Here is a 26,916-nt window from a genome sequence, read left to right on the forward strand (position 1 = left end):
ACATACACATATACGGTTACACGATACAAATACGGCGATTCATCCATTTCTAAAAAACTAAGATACGGATACGTCTAAAGATACGTCATTTTTTATATATATTTCTAAAAAACGAGGATACTGATAGATTGAAGATATATTTTCTTTTTCTTAAAAAAAATCTAGGATATAGATAAATTTAGCATACAAGTTAATAACAATAGCACAAAATAATAATAAAAAAAAGCAACATCTAAGATGTTGAAGTACAATAGTTAATAAAATGCAATAAAAAAGTGACTCATATTACAAAGAAGCATGAGAAGATTAAAGGGAGAAGTATGAAAATAAATGAAGAACTTCTTCGTCGAACTGTTGAAGATATCAAAATGGTTTATATTTTGGTGGATTTTGTGGGGACTCAAATATGAAGATGAAGATTAGATGATTCTAGGGTTTAGTCTTTTATTTATTTTTTTTCTTTTAGTTTTGGACTCGAGTAGTGAGCTTTCTAAATAGGTTGCCTAGTTTTAGATTGAGAAAGATTAGATGAGTTGCTTGTCTTTTTTCTTTAAAAAAAGGTATGCATAGAAATATATACATCGAATCGTGTGTTAGATACATATCTGGGAAGTATCTAGAAGTATCGGTATTTGATACGTGTCTAATACGGATTCTTTGCCTCACATGAAGTATCTGTGCTTCATAGTCATCATACATTTAATTCATTTCTTCTAGGACTTTTATTATTAACCTCGACTCTGACTCATTGCTAGCCCATTTACAGATCTAAATTGTTAAATTTTAAGTTTCAACTGTAACTATTCAGTTTTTTAGAATTAAATATCTATAAGTAAAAAAAAAAAAGTTGAATTCTTAGCTAAATTCTAAAAATAAAAACTACTTTGTTTAGGCCCTACTTGGTTACCATTTGGTTTTTTGTTTTTGTTTTTTAAAATTAAGCCTATAGACATTACTCTTCCAAATTTCTTCCTTTGATATATACTTTTCCCAATAATTTAAAAAATCAAGTCAAAATTTGAAAGCTAAAAAAATAGTTTTTAAAAAAGTTGTTTTTATTTTTGGAATTTGGTTAACATTCAACCATTATACTTAATAAAGATGCAAATCATGGTAAGAAATGGTGAGAAAATAGAGTTAATTTTCAAAAACCAAAAAAAAAAAAAAATGAAATGGTTACCAAACGGGATCTTAGTTTTCAAAACTTGGTTTGACTTTTACAAAACTGGTAGAAAATAGATAATAAAGCAAGAAATTTAGAGAAAAATTGTTAGAAATAAACCTCTTCAAGTTTCATCTTTCATGTAATGCCCCAACCCAGGATTCAGACTAGGATCTGGAATCTGGATTCGGTGCCTAATGGTCCTTGCATTCCCATGCATCCCCTGCGACCTGGCTATGTCATCCTTACTTGTCTTGAACGTCGACGTCTTATGGTCCCAATATTGCCTTGCATCCCCTACGACATGGCTACGTCATCCTTACTTGTCTTGAATGCTTCTAACAGTGAAAGTTGTCCTCACAAACCAACATTGGCCGTCATCCTTACTTGTCTTGAATGCTTCTAGAAGTAAAAGTTATCCCCACAAACAAACACTACTCTTTTTAGCATGCCTTGTCCTCACTCACATACATTCTAGGAAAATTCTCATGAGGTCACCCAATATAGAATTGTTCCAAGCTAAGCATGCTTATCTATGAAGTTCTTATGATTGTTGATGTAGATAGTGACTTTCAATTCTTTTAAGACTTTCTTAATCATACTTTCATACACTCAGGATCCCTCTCATTTAGATTTGATATCAGTTCATTCATGTCCCCTCCTAAACTTGGACGTTACGTTTTTCAACTAATAGTCTTTTTTAAAATTCATTAAATTAGTTTCTTGATCCTTCTCGACCGAAATCAACACCGAGATTTGAATAAAAAAATAACTTTTCATCTTATATTCAACTATTGATTCTTTTGGGCTTTCTCAGTACAATTTTGTCCAAGATGAACATCAAAATCCATATAATTTTTTCAAATATTGTGCAATTTTTCCAAATCTTATACAAAATCTTAGCTCTTTTCAAATTTTCTCATGTGTTCTATCCCAAATCTTATACAAAATATTGCATAATTTTGCAAATCTTATGTTCAATTTATATTTGCATGAATTTTCAAATTGAATTACAATTATCTTTTCAAATTCCTCTAAATTCTACATATTTGGCAATGTGACTCTTAAATTTTGGAAAGATCTGAAAGATTAAGATTTGGAAAAAGTTAATGTGAAACTCGATCCTCATCCTAGCCGAGGTTCCACCAAGAAAGCTCAACAAAGCCGAAACACACAAAACTTTGGGGGCACGCTTCACCCTTTTTTCAAACACACAAAACTCATATTTTCTTTTTCTCTATTTCTATTCTTTCCTTTTTTATCTCTTCACACAAAATCCCAATCTTCTTTCTCTCAAATCTCAACTCTTATTTTCTCAAATCACAACTATCGACGCTTGAAACCTATATTTCTTCTCTTAGAACCCAACTTTCTCGATTGATGAGAATGTCAACCTTATAATTTTTGTTGAATCCACCATGCACTGCTATTTTCGCTACTCATTTTTTAGGGCAAGCCTCAAATTCATTACCACTGATCTTAGAGATGGTATGACTTTCCATTGTTGGACGTCGGAATTCAAAAGAAAAACGAAAACTAAGAGAGGTACCACTAATTTTTTAGGGCACGCCTCAAATTCATTACCACTGTTTTCGCTACTCATTTTTTAGGGCACGCCACAAAGAGAGAAGCGGCGGACGAAGCTCAAGAAACTCCTCAGCCTCACCTTCATCTGGCTTGCTCGAATTTTCCCACCTGTATAATCGACGATTTGTGAGTGATTATTGTGGCTTTAATTTTTTTTCTCGTTTGCTCGTTTAGATTTTGTTTGTCTTTCAAATTGGGGAAATCGTTGTTACCAATCAGAGTTCAAACCATTTTTCTGATTAATATAGCAGAATTGATCATATTTCTAAGAACAAACTGTTGAAGTTTATTCAAACTTCAAAATTATTTCACACTTGAAAAATTAGCTCACAAAATCTAACTAAATGGATTAAAAATGCATTTACCTAACACTTTTCCATTAAATTTCAAATTGATAATTGTTTAGATTCAGTTTCATGTACAAAAATCCATCTGCTTTGGCTTTCTGATTTCTTTATGATGTTACATTTGGTTATCAACTTATTCGTGATGTGCACAGAGTACAAGCAAGAAAAAGAAGAGTTGATTGAAGAAATACTCAAGAACAGGAACTAAATCTGATCTTCCCAAGATCAATAAGGTTTGAAACTTTTTTTGTATGTCTTTGTTTGAATTGCCATAATGTGTTAGTATAAACTTTCATAATTATCCCAATTATGCCTGATTTTTCCTCACGTTTTTTTCATTAACCCACAAATATGATCGGTTGATATAGTATATATTTGATAATTATAGTGCCATGCTTTACAATTTTGATATTGGAAAATATTAATGAGATGATATAATAATTTGTATTTTTTACCATTTTGGTTTAAGTTCCATCTTGTTCCTCTAGCACTTGTGATTTTTTTATACACACGTGAGATTATTTAACTTTTTGTTAGATTGTTTAGTTGCAAAGTTACTTTGATATTAAATTTCTACTAGAACTTGATTATAGACTGAAGGAACTCTTAACGAAGAGCATCTATGAGCGCGTTTGGATCTTTCCGATTTCATTGTGATCAAAATACAACACATACATTCTAACATATAGTTATACAAATTAACACTAATTAACGACATGCTTTGATAAATAAAAAACAAGGGAAAGAGTTCTCATACCAGTTGAAGACTCTCTTCAAAATCGAACTCAAACGCAGCGGAAGAACCCTTACGAACTCTATCGCCCAGTAAATCAGTCGGCTGTTGCAGCACGATCGTCTACATGAACGATAGCAACACAAACAAGCACGAACAAGTAAGCAGCGGGGACTACGCCACCAGTTGGAGCCCTTGGTATTCTCGGAGTTGGAATCCAAAATGTGGTATTTGGTGAATTTGGTAGAGGTAGGAGGAAAAGCTGATCGTGTAGACGATAAATAAGTGAGAGAGAAAGCTATCGTATAGCAGGGATGCTTATCATTTAGACAAAGCTACACGATCGTGTAGGTTTTACTAAGCGATCGTCTAGTAATAGGTATACGACCGTTTAGAAAACGTGGCACACTAAGCGATTGTTTAGAGAAAGCTAAGCGATTATTTAAAGAAAGGCATGCGATTGTTTAGACGCGGGTGTGCGATTGTTTAGACAATGAAACTCTATCGTATGGCTCTCAAGCTAAGCGACCAATACGTTTTCACACTGCTTGCGAATTTTCAAACTTTTTGCAAATGAAACAAATTTTCATTTTATTCTTCGGTTACCATAACCAAACACGGCTGCTCCCACTAACGCACGATTAAGGAGAATATTTCGGTCAATTCTCTCATAATTAACCAATTTAATAATAAATGAATATAATTATATTATATTCTTACCCTATAGTTTGATATCACATATCGATCATCGTAATTTCTCCTCCACTTGATATAAATCATATTTATATCTAATTTTCTCCATAATAATATATCTCATACATTTAGTCAATTATATCATATATAATTAACCAGTCCAATTATATCATATATAATCGAACTCCCTCTTGTCAATTTGAATATTTCAAACTGACCCAAATACTGATTTTGGACTTTATCCAAGCTACCTAGGGGACCTAGTGGACCTAGTGGACTTGTGGCTCGAAGCTCCAACGGTCTATGAATAGCTGGCTAAACTTTTTAGCCACGAGATCCACCATCTGTTAACTGTCAGGCATTTCACTAAAGACCAACAACTGAACTATTCTTACCACAAATATATTTCTGTGTCCATCGGATATAACCAATCATGAGTACGATGACCATTCATAAATGCTCATAAGTACAGTTTGGCCAATTTACCATTTTGTCCCTGTAGTTACATCTCACTCCTTAAGTACCACTGATTCCTCTAATGAATAATACAACACAATCCAACTATATGTGAACACCTTTAGGGCCAAGAGAAGGTGTGTGGCGCCACATCATTCAAGCCCTGGAATCAGCCTAGTTATCTATTTACTTACCCTTGCCTCGCTGAAGAAGTGAGTTTCATCTTGTGTAGCTGAGTTCCCAACTCCCAAATCAGACGAATCCCCAAAATGATAGGTTTGAATCGGCGACCTGGCCACTCGCACCTATAAAAATCAAAGCAATGACAGGAGTTCTCAACTCACTCTGGATTGAGGTCATGTTACCGATGGCCATCCTAGTGAAGTGAAGTCTCTGTCATGAACGGTGTTAAATAACGAGATGTTAACACTTCGTGGTCAGGTCTTATACAAACTATTTGTATAGGACGCTCTCGCTCACATGTCCCCTACATGAATTATCAGGATTAGACTATCTGTGACAAGTCACAACACTTGTGTCCATTCCACAAAGCGAGCCGCATCCGTAGCGTTACCAGGATAAGGTTTCCCTCCTATATCCATATATTACAAATCATTTTGGTTATCACTTGAGACATGATCCACTTATATGTCACCACATACATGCTTAAGTTATATATAGATAACTAGTGATTTTATATTTATTGGTTTGTGGTAAAACAAATAAAACATACAACTGAGCAAAATCAAGATGTGAAGTAAAATATCATATATTAAACAACATAAGCGTTCGTACAAACAGTTTACAAAATATAGGACACGAGATTTTAGGGCATCAACCCCAACAATCTCTCACTTGTCCTAAAGCGAAGTGGGGTGTACATGAAACTAGTACAAAACAATAAATTAGGGCATAAAAGCCCAGTACAAGAAAATCTTCCACTTGCCCTACTCCAGCCGCGGGCGATCCTGTAGACTCATGCTCTGAATTTGATCCTCAAACACGGTAGCCGTGAGAGCCTTTGTAAACGGATCAGCAACATTGTGCTCCCAGACCGAGGGTAGATCTCACGGTATGGACTATTTAGGAGAAACATGAAAGGTTTAAGTTCAGCAACATTATTCCCCTTGATATTGACCTACCCAAACACCATTTATTAGGGGGACACGCCAAAGGTGCCTCGAGGTCAAGGGTAGATCTCAAGATGTGGACTATTTAAGAGAAATGTGAAAAGTTTAAGTGAAACATCTTATGCCCCAAGTACCTCCCACTGAATGTTCTACCTAGGGGTTCATTAACCTGGACAATCTGGTTACTGATTTTAGTCTAAATCGTCTTTTTAAAACTCTGCTCATAAACAACGTTTATCTATGAAATATGAACAAGTTCAAGTAGCCACATTTAAACACTTTAATGGAGTGTCCTTAACTTGCATGCATACATCAAAACTATCTAATTCATCTTTCCAGGTAAGTTCCCAGGTAGGGGTGTTATGTTTCCATCAACTTAAATACCCTAGCCTAGATAAAACCCGCCTTAGACAAAAGGTCCCTTATTGATAGATTTGCTACACTTTAACCTTTTATTAGTCAATTTAATCCTATTAAACTGATTAAAAGATTAAAGCATTAGGGTTGCTAATCATATTAGAACCGTGATCATAGGTCTATGTGATCCAAGTTTTAAACATTTTAAAACCATGAATTAAACCTAAGTGAGCATGTATGCCTTTCTTATTACTTTTAGTTCTAATTTCTCTTTAACTTTTAAAAAGAAACAACTAAAACCCATTGTGCACAACTAGGTGTTTATAACACTTATAAAATAACCTATGTGTCATGCTTCATGCAATGTCCGGTCATTACTATATGATGAAAAATAGAGTAGGAAAAAGAAAATAGCACACCAAGAATTTACGTGGAAAACCCTAATTAGGGAAAAAACCACAGGGAATTCTTATTAGAAAACTGATACAAAGGAATACAACAGACCAACAGCTTAAATAGAGAATAGGGAAACCCTAGGGTACAATGAAAAATACAAAATTTCCCCTAGAGTGCAAAACCCTAATTTCAACACTCCTCCTCAAGTTGGGGCGTAGATGTCAATAAGTCCCAACTTGCTCACACATGCGTCAAACAACTGTCTGGGAAGTCCCTTTGGTTAGGACATCTGCAATTTGTTGATTGGAGGGAATATAAGGAACACAAATGTTGCCACTATCGAGTCTTTCCTTGATAAAATGTCGGTCAATCTCCACATGCTTTGTTCTGTCATGTTGGATAGGGTTATTTGCTATGCTTATGGTTGCTTTATTATCACAGTAGAGTTTCATTAGACCGTTATGCTCTTGATCAGGTCTTTCAAAACTTTTTCAAGCCAGATCTCTTCACAGATCCCTAAACTCATGGCCCTGAATTCTGCCTCGGTACTGCTTCTAGCAACAACACCTTGCTTTTTGCTTCTCCATGTAACAAGGTTGCCCCACACAAAGGTACAATACCCTGATGTTGATTTTCTGTCTACTATAGATCCTGCCCAATCTGCATCAGTGTAAGCTTCGATACATCTTTTTTCAGTTTTCCTGAACATCAAGCCTTTCCTTGAAGAGGTTTCAGATATCTCAAAATGCACTCAACTGCCCTCATGTGTTCTTCATATGGAGACTGCATGAACTGACTTACCATACTCACTGCATAAGAGATGTCGGTTCTAGTATGAGATAGATATATTAATTTCCCAACAAGTCGCTGATATCTTTCTTTGCTCAATAGAACACTTTCACTCATATTACTTAACTTTGCATTTGCTTCTATAGAGGTATCAACTGGTTTGCACCCGTCATACCTGTTTCTTTAAGCAAGTCCAGAATATACTTCTGTTGGGAAACTGAAATTCCTTCTCTTGATCGAGTTACTTCCATTCTAAAGAAGTATCTTAGTTTTCCAAGGTTCTTGATCTCGAATTCCTCAGCCATCTTTACCTTTAATCGGTCAATCTCTGAGGTATCATCGCCTGAAATAACAATGTCATCAACATAAACAATCAAAACTGCAATTTTCCCGAATACAGACCTTTTAGTAAACAGAGTATGATCAGAATGACCCTGTTTATATTTTTGCGACTTTACAAACATAGTAAATCTTCCAAACCAAGCCCTTGGTGACTGCTTTAGCCCATATAAGGACTTTCTCAATCTACAAACTTGGTGATTAAACTGTTTCTCAAATCCTGGGGGAGGACTCATATAGACTTCTTCCTCCAGTTCTCCATTGAGAAAGACATTCTTCACATCAAGCTGGTGAAGAGGCCAATCCTTATTAACTGCAATAGAAAGGGGATCCGAACTGTGTTTAGCTTTGCAACTGGCGAAAAGGTCTCTGAATAATCAACCCCAAAAGTCTGAGTAAAACCCCTAGTCACTAGTCTGACTTTGTATCTGTCAATAGTTTCATCGGGCTTATACTTTATTGTGAACACCCATTTACATCCGACTGCTTTATGACCATTTGGAAGATTGACTTGATCCCACGTATGATTTTTCTCGAGAGCTCTCATTTCTTTCATAACTGTGGCTTTCCATTAAGGACTTTTCAACGTTGTGTGTATACTGTTTGGTATCACCACTGTGTCTAGGTTTGTAGTGAGGGCCTTGAACTCAAGAGATAAATTCCTATAGGACAAGCAACTCTACAACGGATATTTAGTACACGATCTCGTACCTTTCCTTAGGGCAATCGGAAGATCAAGGGATTCATCTCTATCTTTATTTTCTTCTGACATACTGCATTCTCCCTCCGGTTTTGTTATTTTCCCACTCTCAACATTTTTTCCAGCGAAAATAAGAGATGCTTCTTTTCCAGGTTCTACCATGTCTTCAAGAGTCACACAATCATCTGTCTCTGCACCATCATCGACCTCAATCACATCCTTGCTGACATTATCTTCCCTGCTTTTTCTCTCAACATTTTCAACACAAGCATCAATTTTATCACATTTATTATCATGATTAGGGATAGGACTACTAATACCTGGAACTGATCTCTATTCAGACTCATGAACTGGAGCCGGAGAGATAACAGGCGACGCTATTTCCTTCCTGAGATTCTTTCTATAGTATGTGATCCAAGGGACTTGTTTGATTAGGAGGATAGGTGCGTTGGTACTGATACTGACATCAAGGATGGGTTTAGGTTCAGGTAAGGCAGAAAGGTTGGGACCCCAATTGGTTTCTTCACTAGAATGCTCCCCCTGAAGAGAACCATTGGGAAAGAATGGATGGTCTTTAAATAATGTCACATCCATAGAGACAAAGTATTTTCTGGAAGGAGGGTGATAACACTTGTACCCACACTGATGTAGAGGGTACCTTACAAAAACACATTTTTGTGCCCGAGGGGTAAACTTGGTACGGTTAGATCCGTGTGTATGGACGAATATCACACAACCAAAGACACGAAGGGGTACATCAGAAAGAAGTCTGGAATTTGGTTAAGACTCTTTGAAGAAATCTAAGGGGGTTTGGAATTTTAGGACCCGAGATGGCATGCGGTTTATTAGATGGGTTGCTGTCAAGATAGCATCACCCCATAAATAAGAGGGAAGAGAGGTTGACAACATAAGAGAGCGGGCAACTTCAACGAGGTGACAGTTTTTCCGTTCGGCCACTCCATTTTGTTGAGGAGTGTACGCACAGGAACTCTGATGGACAACACCTTTGGAGACAAGGAATTCGCGTAAGGCGTTACTAAGGTATTCTTGACCATATTACTCCTGAGAATAGCGATTTTAGCGTTGAACTGAGTTTCTATAGAATTGTAAAATTGTTGGAAAACTGAAGTGACTTCTGATTTATCAGTTAGAAGGAAAACCCAAGTTAGTCGAGTATGATCGTCAATAAAGGTTACAAACCAACGCTTCCCAGTTATGGTAGTGACTGGTGAAGGACCCCAGACATCGCTATGGAACAGAGCAAAGGGTTTAAAGGGCTTATAAGGCTGAGAAGAGAAAGAAACACAAGGCTGTTTGGCCTGGACACACGCATCACATTTCAATTTAGAAATATTAATGTTGCGAAAAAGATGAGGAAACAAATAATTCATATACTGGAAATTAGGATGGCTAAGGCGATAATGCCATAACATATAATCAGTTTCAGAAATAGAAAAATGAGAAGAAAACAAACTAGTCCTATCGCATATCCTAAAGGAAGCTTCTTCAGTGAGGAAATAGAGTCCCCTGTCATGCCGGGCAGTGCCAATCGTCATCTCCGAAGTCAGATCCTGAAAAACAACATCATCAGATGAGAAGATAACACGACACTTCAAATATCTTGTAAGTTTACTAATAGATAATAGATTGTAAGACACTTTTGGCACATGCAACACATCTTGGAGTATTAAGCCGGCAAAGACACCCGTCCTTTTCCAGCAACGGGGGCAAAGGACCCATCTGCAATTCTGATTCTTTCATTTCCAGCACCAGGTTGATAAGATAAAAATTGATCAGAAGAACCAGTTAAGTGATCTGTGGCTCCTGAGTCTAATATCCACAGTTTATTACCAGTTATACTCACAAGGCCAAAGGAGTGAAAAGTACCTGTATGGGCGATTGCACTTACACTCACTGTAGTAGTGCTGTGAGTAGTTTCCTGGTTCTGAGTCTGAGTATCTCAGTAACAGATTCACCTACAAGAGCCCAACTTAGCTGTCATTTCTTACCATTTGACGATCGACCGTGAAGTTTCCAGCACTGATCTTTAGTGTGCCAGGGTTTTTTGCAATGTTCACACACTGGGGGCGGCTTACTGTTCTGTTTATCTTGTACAAGGTCTGATGTTTTGAAAGCAGCAGAATCTGTTGGTGTTATAGGTGTACTGTTCATAGCCCTCGACCTATCTTCCTCCAGGCGAACTTCAGAACAGACTTCCATTAGGGATGGTATAGGTCTGGTCCCCAATATACGACTGCGCACTGTATCAAATTTAGAGTTGAATCCTACAAGAAAGTCATACACGCTTTCCGTTTCTTCAGACTGATAATGTAACACTCCTCCACAAGGACAGTTCCAAATCATTTCACGACACAAATCCATCTCTTGCCACAACAGAGATGGCTTGTTAAAGTAAGCAGTAACGTCCATCGTTCCCTGTTTGCATTCATAGACCTGCTTACGTAGAGTATATAAACGTGAGGCATTCTGTCTCTTAGAGTAGAGTTCTGGGCTGCCTCCCAAATATCATGGGTTGTAGCTGCATACAATAAAGGTTTTCCAACCTGAGGTTCCATACTTCCAATCAAAATTGATCTCAACAAAGAATCCTCTCCTTTCCACATTCGCTCTTGGGGATCACCGATCCTTGGTTTTGGTATTTCACCTGTCAGATATCCAAATTTGTGACGGCCATCAAGAGCCATTTTAATAGATTGGGACCAAGTGAAGTAATTATCATCATTCAATTTTTCTCCTATAATAATTCCAGAAGAATTGCCTATAGTTCCAGAACATAAATTTGAAGGGTAAGTAAGGAATGAAGTTACCGAGTTTTCAGGGTATGGATTTAGATCTGGTTGGATCTTGGATGTCGATCCCATAGCTTCCCCAATAGCAGTAAGTTGCTGCTGAAACATCTCGTTCTGTCATTTAATCTGCAACTGCAACTGGGTAACTTGATCTTGGATTATATTTCCTTGGTCCTGGTGGTATGATGAAGACTCACCCCCTCCAAACTCATCCATAATCGGCGAAAACTGCCCCATTCGGTTACTCATACCCGGCTGGAAAATACCCATACTTCTTCCATCTGTCCTTTGGTGTGGTAGAGATTGAGATGAGGCACCGATCTGAGAAAAGGCTGACGGCAACCCCAACGGACGGGAACTTGACTGATCGGTGTTGGGCATCATGAATCTGGACCAATCGGCGCTGGGTATAGCAGATTGGGGCTCGAGCATCATTGATCTGGATCAATCGACGCTGGGTATAGCGGATTGGGGCTCCACGGCCTTGGTCGGCAGCGTCTGGGATCGATCGGACAAGTTTCGTGTGGCCGGTCGCTGGTCACCCTCGTTTGCGTGCGTCTGAACCGAATGGCCATCTTCATCTGCGCGCGGCTGGTTCAGATGGGTAGCGGCCAGACAAGTTTTGAGTTGGGTCTGGCGGCTGGTTGTTGGGTCTGTGAAGGAGACGACCGGCGGTGGGTAGGGCGGCGGCGGCTGGTCTTCACGGAAGTGGGGAAGAAGGGTTTGGAAGTACCTGTCAATGGCTTTTTGGATAATAGTGGTTATATCTGGGTTATTGGTTTGGATTCTCCTGTTGGATTTTCCTCAATAGTGGCCAGGGTTTCGTCTCCATGCTCTGATACCATGATGAAAAATAGAGTAGGGAAAAGAAAATAGCACACCAAGAATTTATGTGGAAAACCCTAATTAGGGAGAAAAACCACGGGATAAGGGAATTCTTATTAGAAAACTGATACAAAGGAATACAACAGACCAACAGCTTAAATAGAGAACAGGGAAACCCTAGGATACAATGAAAAAGACAAAATTGCTCCTAGAGTGCAAAACCCTAATTTCAACACTATACATAACTTTTATATATACGCATAATAACCAAGCAAAACATACTTTCCATTCATATAAACATGCTTTCCATTATTAAGTTTGTTTCATTGCTTAATTGGCGTGCTTGTTGCTTTATGGACATTGAATATTATGGAAATTGAGTTTTATTGTAACTTTTGGAATATGATATTTGATTGTCGATTTGCAAATTTCTAGGGTGTCTTTTGTAAGCACAATTGAAACAACTGCATTACTTCTCTGCGTCTTTGATTTTGAGAGACAATTTGAGATTGTTGATTCATAATCATATTGCTTTAACAAACATATTTCCAAAGATTCCTAGTGTAGCTAAACTTTGATTCAAATGCCTTAAGCTTCGAATTCCTAAATCGTTTGTTGTTCCTTTCAAGGTCAGCTCACTAATCTATTTGTTGTTGGCTAATGGCTAATTTTTTTGTGTTGTCTTTAGGCAAGCGAAGAATTGATATACTACGTTTTTTTTCTTTCAAGGTTATCTTTTTTTGTTATCTAATCGACTTTTGTTTTTACATAAATTTCTCAATTTTGCCTCATATATTTCTTTTGAATCTCTCTTGTTTGTTATACGGTACAATGCTCAAGGTAATTTTATTTTAGTTTGAAGGCATATCTTATAAACTTCATACATTTCAAATTTTTGTAATTTAACTATCTAGGTTCTCTTAAACAGAGACCAAATCCATCCTTATGAGCTAAAAAAATTGTACGACATGATTTATTGGATTTTTGCGGCAACCATTAAGTTGAAGAATATACATATATATATACTCTCTAGTAACCTTTCATGGAAAGGAAAGGATAAATGATGTAACCTCTTGGATATATATATACAAGTGAAAAAAAGTTTTGTGCTCACTGTAACTATTATGTCTCAGAGCTAGATTCTTCACTTTTATGAGTTTTATATTCAAAATATTCAAGTTGGTTCTCTTCTGGCATTATTTCCTTTTTGTTTTAGCAAGTTTTCTCTTTTATGCTTCTTTATTTGTTGTTATTTTTTATTTTTTGTACTTTTAGATCCAACCATTATTTAAAATGTGTTAGATTATCATACACAGTTTATATAAACATTTTAGAATGGTTATTAATTGTTAATGATATATTATGAATGATGTTAGTTGCTAAAGACTTGCCTCTAAAACTAGTTATTTTAAAATCCCACTGTTCTATGATATTAACCTTCCTACTAAATTCTTTGAAATTTATTAGTATGAATTAGATGATGTTAAAGTTGTTGATGTATTGGTGAGGTGTTATCTTGCTATGTATTAGTATTTTCTAATTTTTGCTATGTGTTATGAAAAACTCTAAATAATTTTGTAAGTTTATTAATTTGGCCACGAATACCAGTTTTATTCATTAAGATGTATTCTTCTCTTTATGTTTTAAATTTAAGTTTAACAACTGATTTGACTAAATTTATACTATCAGAATATTACTTAATAAGTTTGTCAGTAAAGAGAGTTCATATAGAAATTTATTGGGATATATTAGTCTCTTGGTGCTTATACTTTGGTTATAAGTAAAACTATGATAAGCTATATATGATCCATCATATAGAATGTTCAGATTTGTGTATCCTTCTCATTTGAACTTGATTTGCATCTTAGCATGTGTTATCACAAAGGTTGTTTTGCTACCTCTCTCACCTTTCAGTCTCTGAAGCAAACACTACCAAGAGACACTAAAGAAAATTGACCCATTACGACCATTTTTTATCCAAGGTTGTAAAAAACCTTCAAAAAAGATGTACGTTTCTCCAAGATCCTTAAAAAACCTTCGAAAAATATGTATTTTCATCAAAAGTTAATACAAAATTTTGAAAAAAAAAATATATATTTATCGAAGGTGTTAGGAAGACCTTTGAAAAAGATATACATTTATCAAAGGATATCAAAATCCTTTGAAAAATGTATTACCCTTTATCGAATGTCTAAAAAAAACCTTCGAGAAATATGTATTTTTATTGAAGGTTAATAGAAACATTTGAAAATAAATATATATTTATCGAAGGTGTTAGAAAAACCTTTGAAAAAGATGTACATTTATCAAAGGTTATCAAAATCCTTTGAAAAATGTATTACCCTTTATCGAACGTCTTTAAAAAACCTTCGAGAAATATGTATTTTTATTGAAGGTTAATAGAAACCTTTAAAAATATATATATATTTATCGAAGTGTTAGGAAAACTTTTAAAAAAGATATACACTATCAAAGAATATCGAAATCCTTTGAAAAATGTATTACCTTTTATCAAATGTCTTTAAAAAACCTTTGAAAAATATATACGTTTATCCAAAGTTATATTAGATACCTTTGAAAGAGGTATATATTTATTAAAGGACATTAAAATCCTTTGAAAAATGTATTATCCTTTATCGAATGTCTTTTAAAAAACCTTTGAAAAATATATATACTTTTATCGAAGGTTATAGACACCTTTGAAAGAGATATACATTTATCAAAGGATTTTGAAATCTTTGAAATATGTATTATTCTTAATCGAAGGTTTTAAAAAACCTTTGAGGAAATATCTATTTATTTATTTTTAAAGAAATAATTTATTATGAAAAAAAAAACTTGTGGATATTTTATTTCTACAAGCACAAGTGATATTTATTTATTTTTAAAATAATTTTAAATATAGAATCAATTTAATATGGAATATTTATTTATTTTATTTATTTAGCCCTCTTTATTTAATATGGAATGTTAGATTATTTATTTAAAATAATCTATGGAATGCTTAATTTTTAAAAATTGAGTGATATTTCATAAGCACTCTTCCGCCGTAGGGTTAATTTAGAAAAGAAAAAAACTTGTAGGGTTAATTTCGCCGTCTCCTCCATCATCTCCTCCGCCATCTCCTCTGCCATCTCCTCCGCCATCTCCTCCATCATCTCTTCCGCCGTCTCCTCATCATCTCCTCTGCCATCTCCCCCATCATCTCCTTCGCCGTCTCCTCCGCTCTGTTTGTACCGCCTTTTCCTCGAATCTTCGCGCTGTTTGTTCTGCTTTTTCCTCGAATCTTCGCACTATTCGTTCTGCTGCTAAGTTTCATTTCTTTCGCTCTGTTCCAACTCCGACAAGCCATTCCATCACTTTTAGGCTCAAGCTTCGATCTTCACTCTTAGGTTCGCAAGCAGCTTTGTCTAATAAAAGCTCCGATCTCTGCCATTCCATCACTTTCAAGCTCAAGCTTCGATCTCTGCTTCCGATCTCCACTCTTAGGTTTTCAAGCAGCTTCGCTCATAATGTTTTGGTGTTTTTGCATCTCTTACATTATCAACCATTCTTAGTTTTATTCATGTCACATAAAATCTGTCTAAATCGCATCTAGTTTATGAAAGGTTTATATTCTCAAATACAAATGCTTACCAGAATATTCTTTTGTGATATTTCCTCTGTAAACTGTAATGGAGATTTTTATTTTGGTAGACTTATGCTTTTATGATTGTATGGATCAGAATGTTGAAGAAAGTAATGTTGGACGCATGCATTTGTAAGGTTGTAAGGTGAGAAGGCAACCATGCGTTTGTAAGGTTGGACACATGATTGACCGAAGTATTGGCAAGAGGTGTTGCCAAGAGTTTCTCATGTATTGGGTATGTGTGAGCAAGAGCAGAGAAAGAGAAATGTTGAGCGCAAGGCGCTGGGTAGACGATCGTGTAACAAATGAGCAAAGCTACACGATGAGGTAGACGATTGTCTAGTAAATGAGCGACGCTACACGATGTGGTAGGCGATTGTATATGCGGGCGTTGAACGATCCTGTAGCAATGTGGGGAGCTAAACGATGAGGTAGGCGATTGTATAGCAATGCGTGGAGCTAAGCGATGCACTAGACAATCGTGAAGATACATGCCGCGTTAAACGATGAGGAGTGACGCGCTAGACGATCGGGCTATACAATAGGCAAAGTACTGTACGATCAGTGAAAGCATTAGATGATAAGCGTAGAGCTGGATGATAGCACTAGATGATAGCGTTAAACGTTAAGTGATGCGCGGACGCTAAGCGATAGACTACACGATCGCGCTACGCGATGGGCGTAGGCGCTAGACGATAGTCGTGCTGCACTGAACGATGAGCAGACGCGCTACACGATAGGCATAATACTAAGCGATGGGCGTTAGGCGATAGACGCAGGCGCTGGGCGATGACGTTAAGTGATAGGCAGATGCGTTAGACGATAAGGCGTCTGCGCTAAACGATGGGTGCGGTAGCTAAACGATAGGCTATGTGCGAGATTGTTGAAAGCGAGATCATTTACTAAACAATTGAGCTACACGATGGGCCGTTGGAGTTATGCGATAGATGCAGGAACTAAATGATGGGGCGAGGTGTGACATGTAAGGATTCTAAAACCAATGGCTATCATCTTTTTGTTTCTGGATGGAAGTAAAATCTGAATCAATGCTTTCTCCTGTGACCCTTTCTTTTCACAATCTTTTGTCTGAACTCTTGTTCTGTTTCGTAGACGGCTTAATGATAACCGATTAAATGGACCAATCTCGAGAGAACTTACTGGAATTACAAGTCTTAAACTTGTGTAAGTCTTTGTATAATTTCACCCTTGTGTATTAGTTCATTTAGGTGATATACATCCCTGGTTGAAGTTTTGTGCCATGTCATGTGATTAGTTTATGATGGATTGTGTCTCATTTGTTTCACGGATGTCTCAAACAATGACTTGTTTGGAACAATACCAACTAGTGGACCATTGAGCACATACCTTTAAACAAGTAGGTTTTTTAATCTTTTAAACTAAAAACACAATGAAAAATCATGATGAATACTTATATTATTTATACTTTTAAATACATTATTTACTTTTCTTTTATTGTCATTTTCTCCCTTTATTCTTTGAATTGTAAATTAGTTTAAAGTAATAATTTGATGTTGTTGGATGTAATAATTAGTTTAAAGTAATATTTAGCCAAATGTGGATGCTTTTTTTGAGGTAAAAATACTTCTTGAATCTCCATCTTCCCCATTTTTATTCTCTTACTATTTCATATTTTGAAGTGCATAAAAGTGTATAATGCAGAGTAACACCCTTTTGCCAACATCAACCCAAAGTGTGAAAAAAGAGAATAGAATGAATGATTCTCTATTTGTATTATGATGATCTTTAAACTACTTTTAAATACATTATTTACTTTTCATTTATTATCATTTTCTCGCTTTTATTTTTTGAATTGTAAATTAGCTTAAAGTACTAATTTGGTTTAGGTAATCTTATAATTTTTAGAAAAAAGTGTATAACATGGATAGAAGTTGGATGCAAATTGGAAATCGAGTATTGCAAGAATATAGAAATGGAGTTAGAAGTTTTTTGGATTTTGCATTTATGCATGCAACGACTAGTCAAATATCTTGTCCATGTAAAAGATGCAATAATGCAGTACTTAAGACTCAAGATGATGTTGAAGCAGATTTGTTAATGTTTGGAATAGTTCCAAGTTACACTAGATGGACAATGCATGGTGAAGAAAGTTTTACTTATGAAGTAGGAGAAAATGATAATGACACTGATGATGAAGATGTTTTTGAAATACTAGAGGATCATTTTGGTGCTTTTAACATGAATAACTGGATTGGTAAAGGAGAATCAAATAAGCATGGTTATGATGAAAAACCTAATGAGAATGCTTCTCAGTTTTATAGATTGTTGAATGATGCAGAAAAAGAGCTTTATCCTAGGTGTAAAAAATATTCTAAGTTGTCTTTCATTATGAAGTTGTTTCATCTAAAGTCTTTTGGAAGTTAGAGTAATAAATCATTTACTTTACTATCGCTTGGAAAACACTTGATGAATCATATAGTATGGCATTTGAATGGACGAGTGTATGATGGAGTTCTTAGGTATCCTACTGACACTATTGCTTGGAAAACACTTGATGAATCATATAGTTTATTTGCTTTAGAGCCTCGAAATGTTCAACTTGGATTGGTTAGTGATGGATTTAATCCATTTGGAAATATGAGTATATCTTATAGTGTCTGGCCTATTTTGTTACTAAAAAGTGGGAAGAGCTCTAAGAAAGAGAACTCCCATTCGATGCGAGATGGCCTGTCATTCTTATCACATATAATTTGCCACCATGGATGTGTATGAAAGAGCCTTATTTCATGTTATCATTACTCATTCCTGGACCTAAAGGCCCTGGTATTATATTGACATCTTTTTACAACCGTTAATTGATGAACTGAAGTTCTTATGGGATGTAGAGGTTGAAACTTATGATGCTTCACTAAAACAAAATTTTAACATGCGTGTTGCATTATTATGGACAGTTAATGATTTTTTAGCATATGAAAACTTATCTGGTTGGAATATAAAAGGGACTTTAGCTTGTCATTCTGTAATTTTGATACTCGATCACTTTATTTAAAAAATAGTGGAAAGATGTGCTACATCGGTCATCGTCGTTTCTTACCCATAAAACATGAATGGAGACTACAACGAGAGTTGTTTGATGGGTTTATTGAAGAAAACCTACCTCCTAAGAATTTGTCTGGAAGTGATATACTTGAACAAGTGAACCAATTTGGAGAACATGTATTTGGCAATAGTGTGAAAAAGAGAAAATGTTCTAAAGATTGGCTAAAGAAAAACATATTCTTTGAGCTACCTTATTGGAGCACTTTATTACTACGACACAATTTAGATATCATGCATATTGAAAAAAATGTTTGTAAAAACGTAATCAGTACATTATTGAATTTTAAAGGGAGGACTAAAGATAATTTGAAGTCTTGTCTTGATCTTGAAGAAATGGATATAAGAAAGGAATTGCATCCAATACAAGAAAACAAATTATACTTACCAGCTTCATGTTGTACATTGTCATCAGATGAAAGAAATGCATTTTGTGAGTAGTTGAAGAAATTAAAAGTTCCAAATGGATTCTCTTCTATTGTTGGAAGGTGTGTCGATCTAAAAGGGAGAAAATTATTTGGTTTTAAAAGTCATGACTATCATATTATTATGGAATATTTGCTTCCATATGCACTTCAAGGGTTGATGAGAAAGGAAGTTCGAGATGTATTGATTAAATTGAGCAATTTTTTTAAGATCTTGTGCTCAAAAGTGGTTAAAGTAGACGATATAAATCTTCTTAAAGTTGAAATAGCAAAACTTCTCTGTAAAATGGAAATGATGTTTCCTCCGTCATTCTTTGATATAATGGTGCATTTATTAATCCATTTACCGAATGAGGTTAGAGTTGGTGGACCAATTCTGTATAGGTGGATGTACCCATTTGAAATGTATTTAAGTAAGTAAGTTAAAAGCTTATGTACGCAATCGAGATCATCCTGAAGGTTCTATTGCAGAAGGTTATATCAGCAATGAATGTGTAATGTTCTACACTAGATATTTTCACACTATAGAAGCTAAGTTCAACTAAAAGAGAAGAAATAGAGATAATGATCATAATCCTTATGAAGGAATATCTATCTTTAAACCAATTGGTCGTCCTATGGGACCAGTCAAATAAACAAGAAGGCTAACGATACAAGAGTGGAGACAAGCTCATCTCTATATTTTAAAGAACTGTGATGATGGTCTCCTATATATTAGGTATGTAAAAGTTTTCTTGTTGATGATTTTTTAAAATATTTTTAAATAGAATCTAAAGTAACTTTTTAATTTTTTAGTGAGCACATACAAGGATTACAACATCTTGACCCCAGAAATGCACAAAAAAAAAACATGATAAAGAGTTTGTAAAATGGTTTAAAGATCATGTAAGTGAGAAAAAACAACAGTTATGATATTTATTCATCTATACAATTTCTATTCATTTTAAAATTTGATACTATTTTTTATGTAGGTTACTAAATTATATATCGATGGAAGCAAGAAAGTTGAAAAACAATTATTAGATTTATCTCGAGGTTCGTCACAAGAAGAAACATGCTACAAATGGTACATTGTTAATGGATTTAGATTTCGTATCAAGGATGATGATGATTTAAGAAAAACACAAAATAGTGGGATAGTAGTGAGAGGAACTGATGATCAAGAGTACTTTGGTGTATTGCATGACACTGCGCGCTAAAACAAAACGGGAAGCCCCTTTCGATTATTGAATTGTAATATATGGGTGGAAACAATGTCGTTTTGTTTAAATGCAAATGGCGGAATATCAACAGTATTGGTAAAGGAATTAGAATTGATGATCATAGACTAACTAGTGTGAATATAATGTACACATTGGCTACAAATGAGCCATTTGTATTAGCATGCCAATCTGAACAAGTTTTTTACCTTGAAGATAGAAGAAATCCGGTTTGGTATTTTGTGTTGAAAGTTGATCCAAGAGATTATTACAATATCCATTTGATCATAGATGAAGATTGTCAAGAAGAAGATGACGAAGAAGACGTAAATTGAGCAATTTAATTCTTAATTTTTTTGTCTATCGTTTATGTTGGGTAATCTCTTTTTAACTTTATAATATATGATCTCTTATTTCTTAAACTAATACTCAATTTTTATTATGCTATTTATCTAACTTGTTTTTTTCCAACAAGTTCATTATTTGTGTAAAGGATGAAAAAAGTAAGAAGTAGATTCAACAACGATAATAATATAGATAGTCACGAGAATACTACGATTGCATCTACATCTAACCAAATAGTTGAAGATCAACAATCTTCAACAAAATTTAAAGTTGGTTTAGAAGCTTCATCATCGATTACGGGAGAAATTAGATCAACTACTAGTCATGAAAAAATTCTTAATAGAGGTAACATTTTTTTTGTAATATATATTATTTGTTTTTTATTTATTAGTAACTTACTTTCTTTTCTTTCTTTTTACTTTAGAATCTTCTTTTATAGTAAGAAAAGTACGTGGTCTCACACGTAATCTCAAACTAGTTAAACTACTTCATGAGATTAGATTTGATGTGTCATGGAGGAAGAAACAACCCGTTGGAGATAATGTTGATATCTTTAAAAGCCAATGCACTATCTTAGTTAGACAAGTCAACTTTACTCATTTGCAAGTAAAAAGTTTGAGAGATATTGATACAACAACAAAAAGGAAACTATTTGAGTTTACATTGGTATGTGAAAAAATAATTATTTTTTTTCCTTTAATTTACTTCCTACATAATTAGATTACAACTACCATTTTTTTTGCAGGAACGATTTAAAGTTGAAGGTCATGAGACTTCAGTATTGCTTCAAATTCACTGATCTTATAATAATTGGAGAGATAGTTTAAAGAAAAAATGGTTGTACAAATATGATACAGTTGTAGAAGCTTTAGTAAATATTCCACCAGGAATTACAAGAGACAATGCAGAATATCTTTCAAAGTTGTGAAAGTCAACTGAATATCAAGTTGTATTCTAATATCTTTTTCTTGTACATAAAAAAATAAAAAAAAATTGTACTTATTATTATTTTTTTTATTGTTGCTCATACTCTACTTTTGAAATACAGGAGATGTGTGAAAGAAACCAAAAGAAGCATTCTAAATTGAATGTATATCACACATGTGGTTCACAAAGTATACAACAAAGAGTTGAAAAATAGATAATTAGATGAAAAATTACATAAACTTCTTTTAATTTGGTCAAATTATCTAATATATAATATTTTCACTTAAATAGGTTCGAGTTACTAATGAAGAACCGAGTCGAATTAGAATTTGGGAGCTAACTCACTTGAGCAATAATGGATTGACTGTGAATAAAACTACACAAGAGAAAATGGTAAGTATAAAATAATGGATAGATATGATGTTATTGGTTAGAGTTTGAGTAAAGGTCATTAATTTATCATCTTTGTTACTCTGTTCTAGAAATATTGATTTAAAGAAGTCTAATATGAATATTTCAAACTAGTAGTTTCCAAGTTTTCAATTTGTAGACTAAACAAAAATTAGAGTTAGTTTAGACTATAGTGTCATTTTAGAGTTCAAGATTAAGAATTGGTTCAAATTTTTTTTCTCTATTCTGGAATCCCCTTCGTCATCTTCTTCCACTACATTTTTCTATTCACTTTCTTACTTCAATTTGCTTGGTGGGTTTCAATCTCTGTGTTGAAATTCACCCGATTTCCCGTTAAACAAATGGGGGAAAAGGAAAAAGAAATGAAAAAAAAAAAAAAAAAAACCCTAATAATCAGTGAGCTCATGGGGATGATTTAGTTGTTTTTTTTCCTTTTTTCCCATGATTCTTTTCGATTCTGAAAAGTGGGTTGCTCTTCTTTTTTTAAGATAATTTTTGAAAGTTAATCAACCTTGAAAAATAATAGTTTTCGAAGGTTAGTAAATCTTTGAAAAAGTTTTTTCGACGGGATCTATTTCGACACTTTTCAAAGGTTGAGATAATCTTTAAAAAAAAATGTATCAAATGTCTATTAAATATTTTTTCGAAGGTTTTGACCTTCGAAAAAGATCGATTTTCTTGTAGTGAGGTTTGAAACAAGATCTAGCCATCAAGGTAAATTACTCTTTCTCCTAGTCCACTGTCATTACTATTTTGTATTTTCCTCCCATTTGAAGTTGGTCAATGCTAAAATTTAGGTAAATAAGGTTTTTGTTATTTCAGTCACACACATTAATGTCCTTGGTATTGAATATGAATGTTAATGACTTACACTAATGTTACAAATATATGAAATTTTCTATTTTCGTTACAGGGGAGGACAAATTTGGCTAGAGAAAATGAGGTATGTAGCTTCTACCAGCCATTTGAAGAGATGAAATCTAGTAGGTTTCTTTGTACTTTTGTGACTTAGTTTGGCAATGGTGATTTCTTTTTCAAGAGAATATGTGTATCTTTATAATTCTTTTGATATATAAGGTAGAGTTTCTTCTCAAAGTTGAACACTTTTCTTACTTCTCTAAACAAAAGGATAACAGAAGGTACAAAAAAGAAGGGCATAGTTGAATTAATAAAGGATGGTTTTGTTCACTATATTCTTATATGTATATTATACACATGAAGCATAAGTGATTCATTTGAAATTATTATTAATCTCTTTGTAATGTTATTGTGTATGAAAGACAATAGCTTTTATAAATATTAATTTTGTTAATGGTCTTTTTTATGTTTTGGTTTTAGAGCTAAACTTCCTTAATCTCTCTTCAAGTTACAGATAACAGATGTCCAAGTCAAATGACTTCAACACCAAACTCACCGTCAGTCTCTCTCTCTGACACTTTCCATTTCCCTTCTACCTCTCAATTGTTGCACTTCTTTCTTTTTTTAACTTGACGACCGTTTAAGCTATCAATCAATGATTTTTATTTCTTAATTTCTATATTGTACAATCGTAAAGATTTTTATATCCCTTAATTTTTCCATAATCGTAAAGTGATGATGATCTAAACTTTTCATTTGAGAGTTCAATTGCTTCATTTGATCTTCGAATGTATGATTGTACAGATATGTATATTTCACCACTATTATGATATTTGTCTTTATGTATACTTTAAGTGGTTAAATCCTTTTTTTATTCTGATCATCGTAAACTCACTAATGGCTGAAAACTTTTGTTAACTAGGTTTCTATGTCTATTTAAACATATTGTTTGTGATAAAGACCTTGATGTCATTTCTTATTTATGCATAGTGGCCTTAAAAATCCATTTTTAGAAGATGTTTTCAATTCAACTTGTAATATTTCTTCTATAAACAAGTTTTGATTTAGTTTGACGTAAGACTTTATCTCTCTCTCTTTTCATTTTAGATACTTAGAGATGAACTATTTGGTCAATGAAGTAAGCAAGTATATGTGATGGAGTCTATTTTAATAAGCAAAGGTTTGGAATTGATTGATGAACCGTATTTCTCTCTTTTCCTCTCTTTTCCTCCTCTCTACTGCTCTACTTCCTCCCATGTTCTATTCTAAAAGGATTTGTTGTGGTTTTATGTTTTGAAATAATTTCTTGCAGTTTTATCATGTAACTTTTATTTAGAAAAATAAGATATGATCTTTGAAATTTTAACATTTCTTAGTTCATTTGAACAACAGTCTCTATGCATTGGTTTGTGATGTTGGATCGAGAAACAGGAGTTTTGATTAGTAGCTAATTATTGAAATTTTCATTTTGGGGATTTGTTGAGTGCCTGTGGTGATCAATGTCTTTTTCTTAGAGAATTGGTAAAATGAAGTTGTTATGTGGTTGGGCTGATAATGTTTGATAGTATGGGGTTCCATCTCAAAACTAATTGACAATGAGAGGAGTAACCTATCTATCTTATAAAGAGTGTGAGTCCCCTTGGTTTTTCCAATATGATATTCTCAACCTGCCCCCTCAAGATGGTGACTCTTTTGGGTTCACTAATCTTAATCGGATCACAATTTCTTCTTATTGGACAGCGTTTGGGTTTTATGGGCTCTGATACCATGTTAAAAATAAAAGAGTAGGGAAGAGAATAACAACACAGTTACGTGGAAACCCTAGTACAGGGAGAAAAACCACGATAAACACTGATTTTTATTATTAATTCTGATACACAAAGATGGTGGCTCTTTTGGGTTCACCAATCTTGATCGGATCATAATTTCTTCTTATTGGACCACTTTTAGGCTTTATTGGCTCTGATACCATGTTAAAAATAAAAGCACAATTACGTGGAAACCCTAGTACCGGGAGAAAAACCACGATAGACATTGATTTTTATTATTAATTTTGATACACAAAGTACAAGAGAAAAAACCAAATAAATAGACTAGTGGAAAGCCATAAGATACACACAATTACTAAAAGACCCCTAAGGTTACAAGCTATTTTTCGACCGCTTGATTACTAATATAAATAGACTTGTATTACTCATATAAGTTCTAGAGTTATTCTCTTCTCTTCTTGATTGGTTTTCACCGGTAGTCTGATTAAGAGTACCTTTCATTTGGATGTTTTATGTCATTTGCTTTTCTCCTCACTCACATAATAAGTTTGATAGGTTTGAAAATTTATGAATAAATAAAATTACCAGTAAATCCTTGTGTAGTTGCAAGCTAATAAACTTGTAGTTATAAATTTGTGTAGCTGGCATTTTCTTGGTCAAACCTATATTCATGTAAGCACCAACTTATATGTAATGCTGAAATTATTAAAGTGAATGGAAATCTTAATTATTTGGATATTGTGAGTAATACCTTTTACTACTTAAAACTTGGAAAATCACATCAATTATAACATTTGTTGATATAGTGCTCTTAGATTGCAATTACGTTTTCAATATAAGCATATTGGTTAGTTAAAATATTTTAGAAATCTTCTTTATTAATGGTTAGAGGTTGACATTTCCTCACCCTTTTTAATACTTGTTTTGATGGTTCTACTTTCTTTATTAATGGGAAATCTTTCTTCTTTATTAATGGATTCTTCAATGTTGAGATCCATCTGTTCATTGGTTCTTCTTTTTTTCAAGATTTTAATCTTTTTGGTGAAGGGGATAGACTGGTATTTCCAATATTAGAGGGTTGTTGATTATTGTGGTCTTTCTCGGTTGAGGTTTTATTTTTATTTAGATAATGTATTTTCTTTTTTGTTGAATTGGTTTTCAGACTCCTTTGTCCTTATAAAGTTAGGAAGAATATTTTGATGGTATTCTGTATCAGGATGACATGTAGATCTCTAAGGTAAATTCAGGTTAAGATTTTTGGGATCAGTTTGCATTTGTTCTTGTTGGTTATTTGGTTTCTTCAAAATTGTAGCATTTGTTGTCTGATTTAGTTGAGGTGTAGAAGACATTTTTTGTGGAGAGTCAAATCTTTGGTCATATGCAGGGTTATCTGAGAATTTTCTAATAGATTTTGGAGAGCTTTGAAACCTCAACCAAGGGCAATATTGTGCTGGAAACCAAGTTTCAGGTTAGCTAGAATTTCCTCTTTGTTCCATTTTGAGTTTCACTTCTTTGTCATTTTGATTATAGGGGAGAAAATGAATCTGTCGATGGTTCTAAAAATCTTGAAGGAGGAGAAGTATGGTGGAGATCTTGAAGATTCTTTGGGTTTCGATGTTCACCACTTTCAAGGGGAAAGATGGATCTATGGATGGTTTTGAAGATCACTTCGAACAGAAAGAGAAGAATGCTTCTGCAACGATACTCCATTGATGTTTCCTCACAAAGGAAGATCTTGGAGGGATCTTGAAGACCCTATCGTTAGTTTTTTTTTTTGTTTAATATGTATCCATCAAAATGTCAAATCAACCTTCAAAAGAAACTTTCATTGAAGATCAAGAGAATCTTAGAAATTATTAGTGAGCAAAGAAGGCTTGCAAAATATTTTATTTACTTGCAATAATAAACAAGAAAGATATATTATTTTATATCATTTGTGTACTTTGTTCTAAGAA

General features: G+C 34.2%; 1 long non-coding RNA gene across 2 annotated transcripts; it reads left to right on the top strand.

The window, feature by feature from the left end:
* Window positions 1-2,352: 2,352 nt before the first annotated feature.
* On the top strand, window positions 2,353-22,007 carry LOC120076362 (uncharacterized). Of its 2 annotated transcripts, XR_005481509.2 has the most exons (5): window positions 2,353-2,875; window positions 3,249-20,170; window positions 20,248-20,337; window positions 20,424-21,662; window positions 21,742-22,007. It is a non-coding gene; the product is annotated as an uncharacterized LOC120076362 (long non-coding RNA). The 2 variants fall into 2 exon arrangements; XR_016529398.1 differs by lacking the exon at window positions 20,248-20,337.
* Window positions 22,008-26,916: the final 4,909 nt, after the last annotated feature.

Source organism: Benincasa hispida, chromosome 4, assembly GCF_027475165.1.
Source record: "Benincasa hispida cultivar pf3 chromosome 4, pf3_genome.v1.1, whole genome shotgun sequence".
NCBI classification, from domain to species: Eukaryota; Viridiplantae; Streptophyta; class Magnoliopsida; order Cucurbitales; family Cucurbitaceae; genus Benincasa; species Benincasa hispida.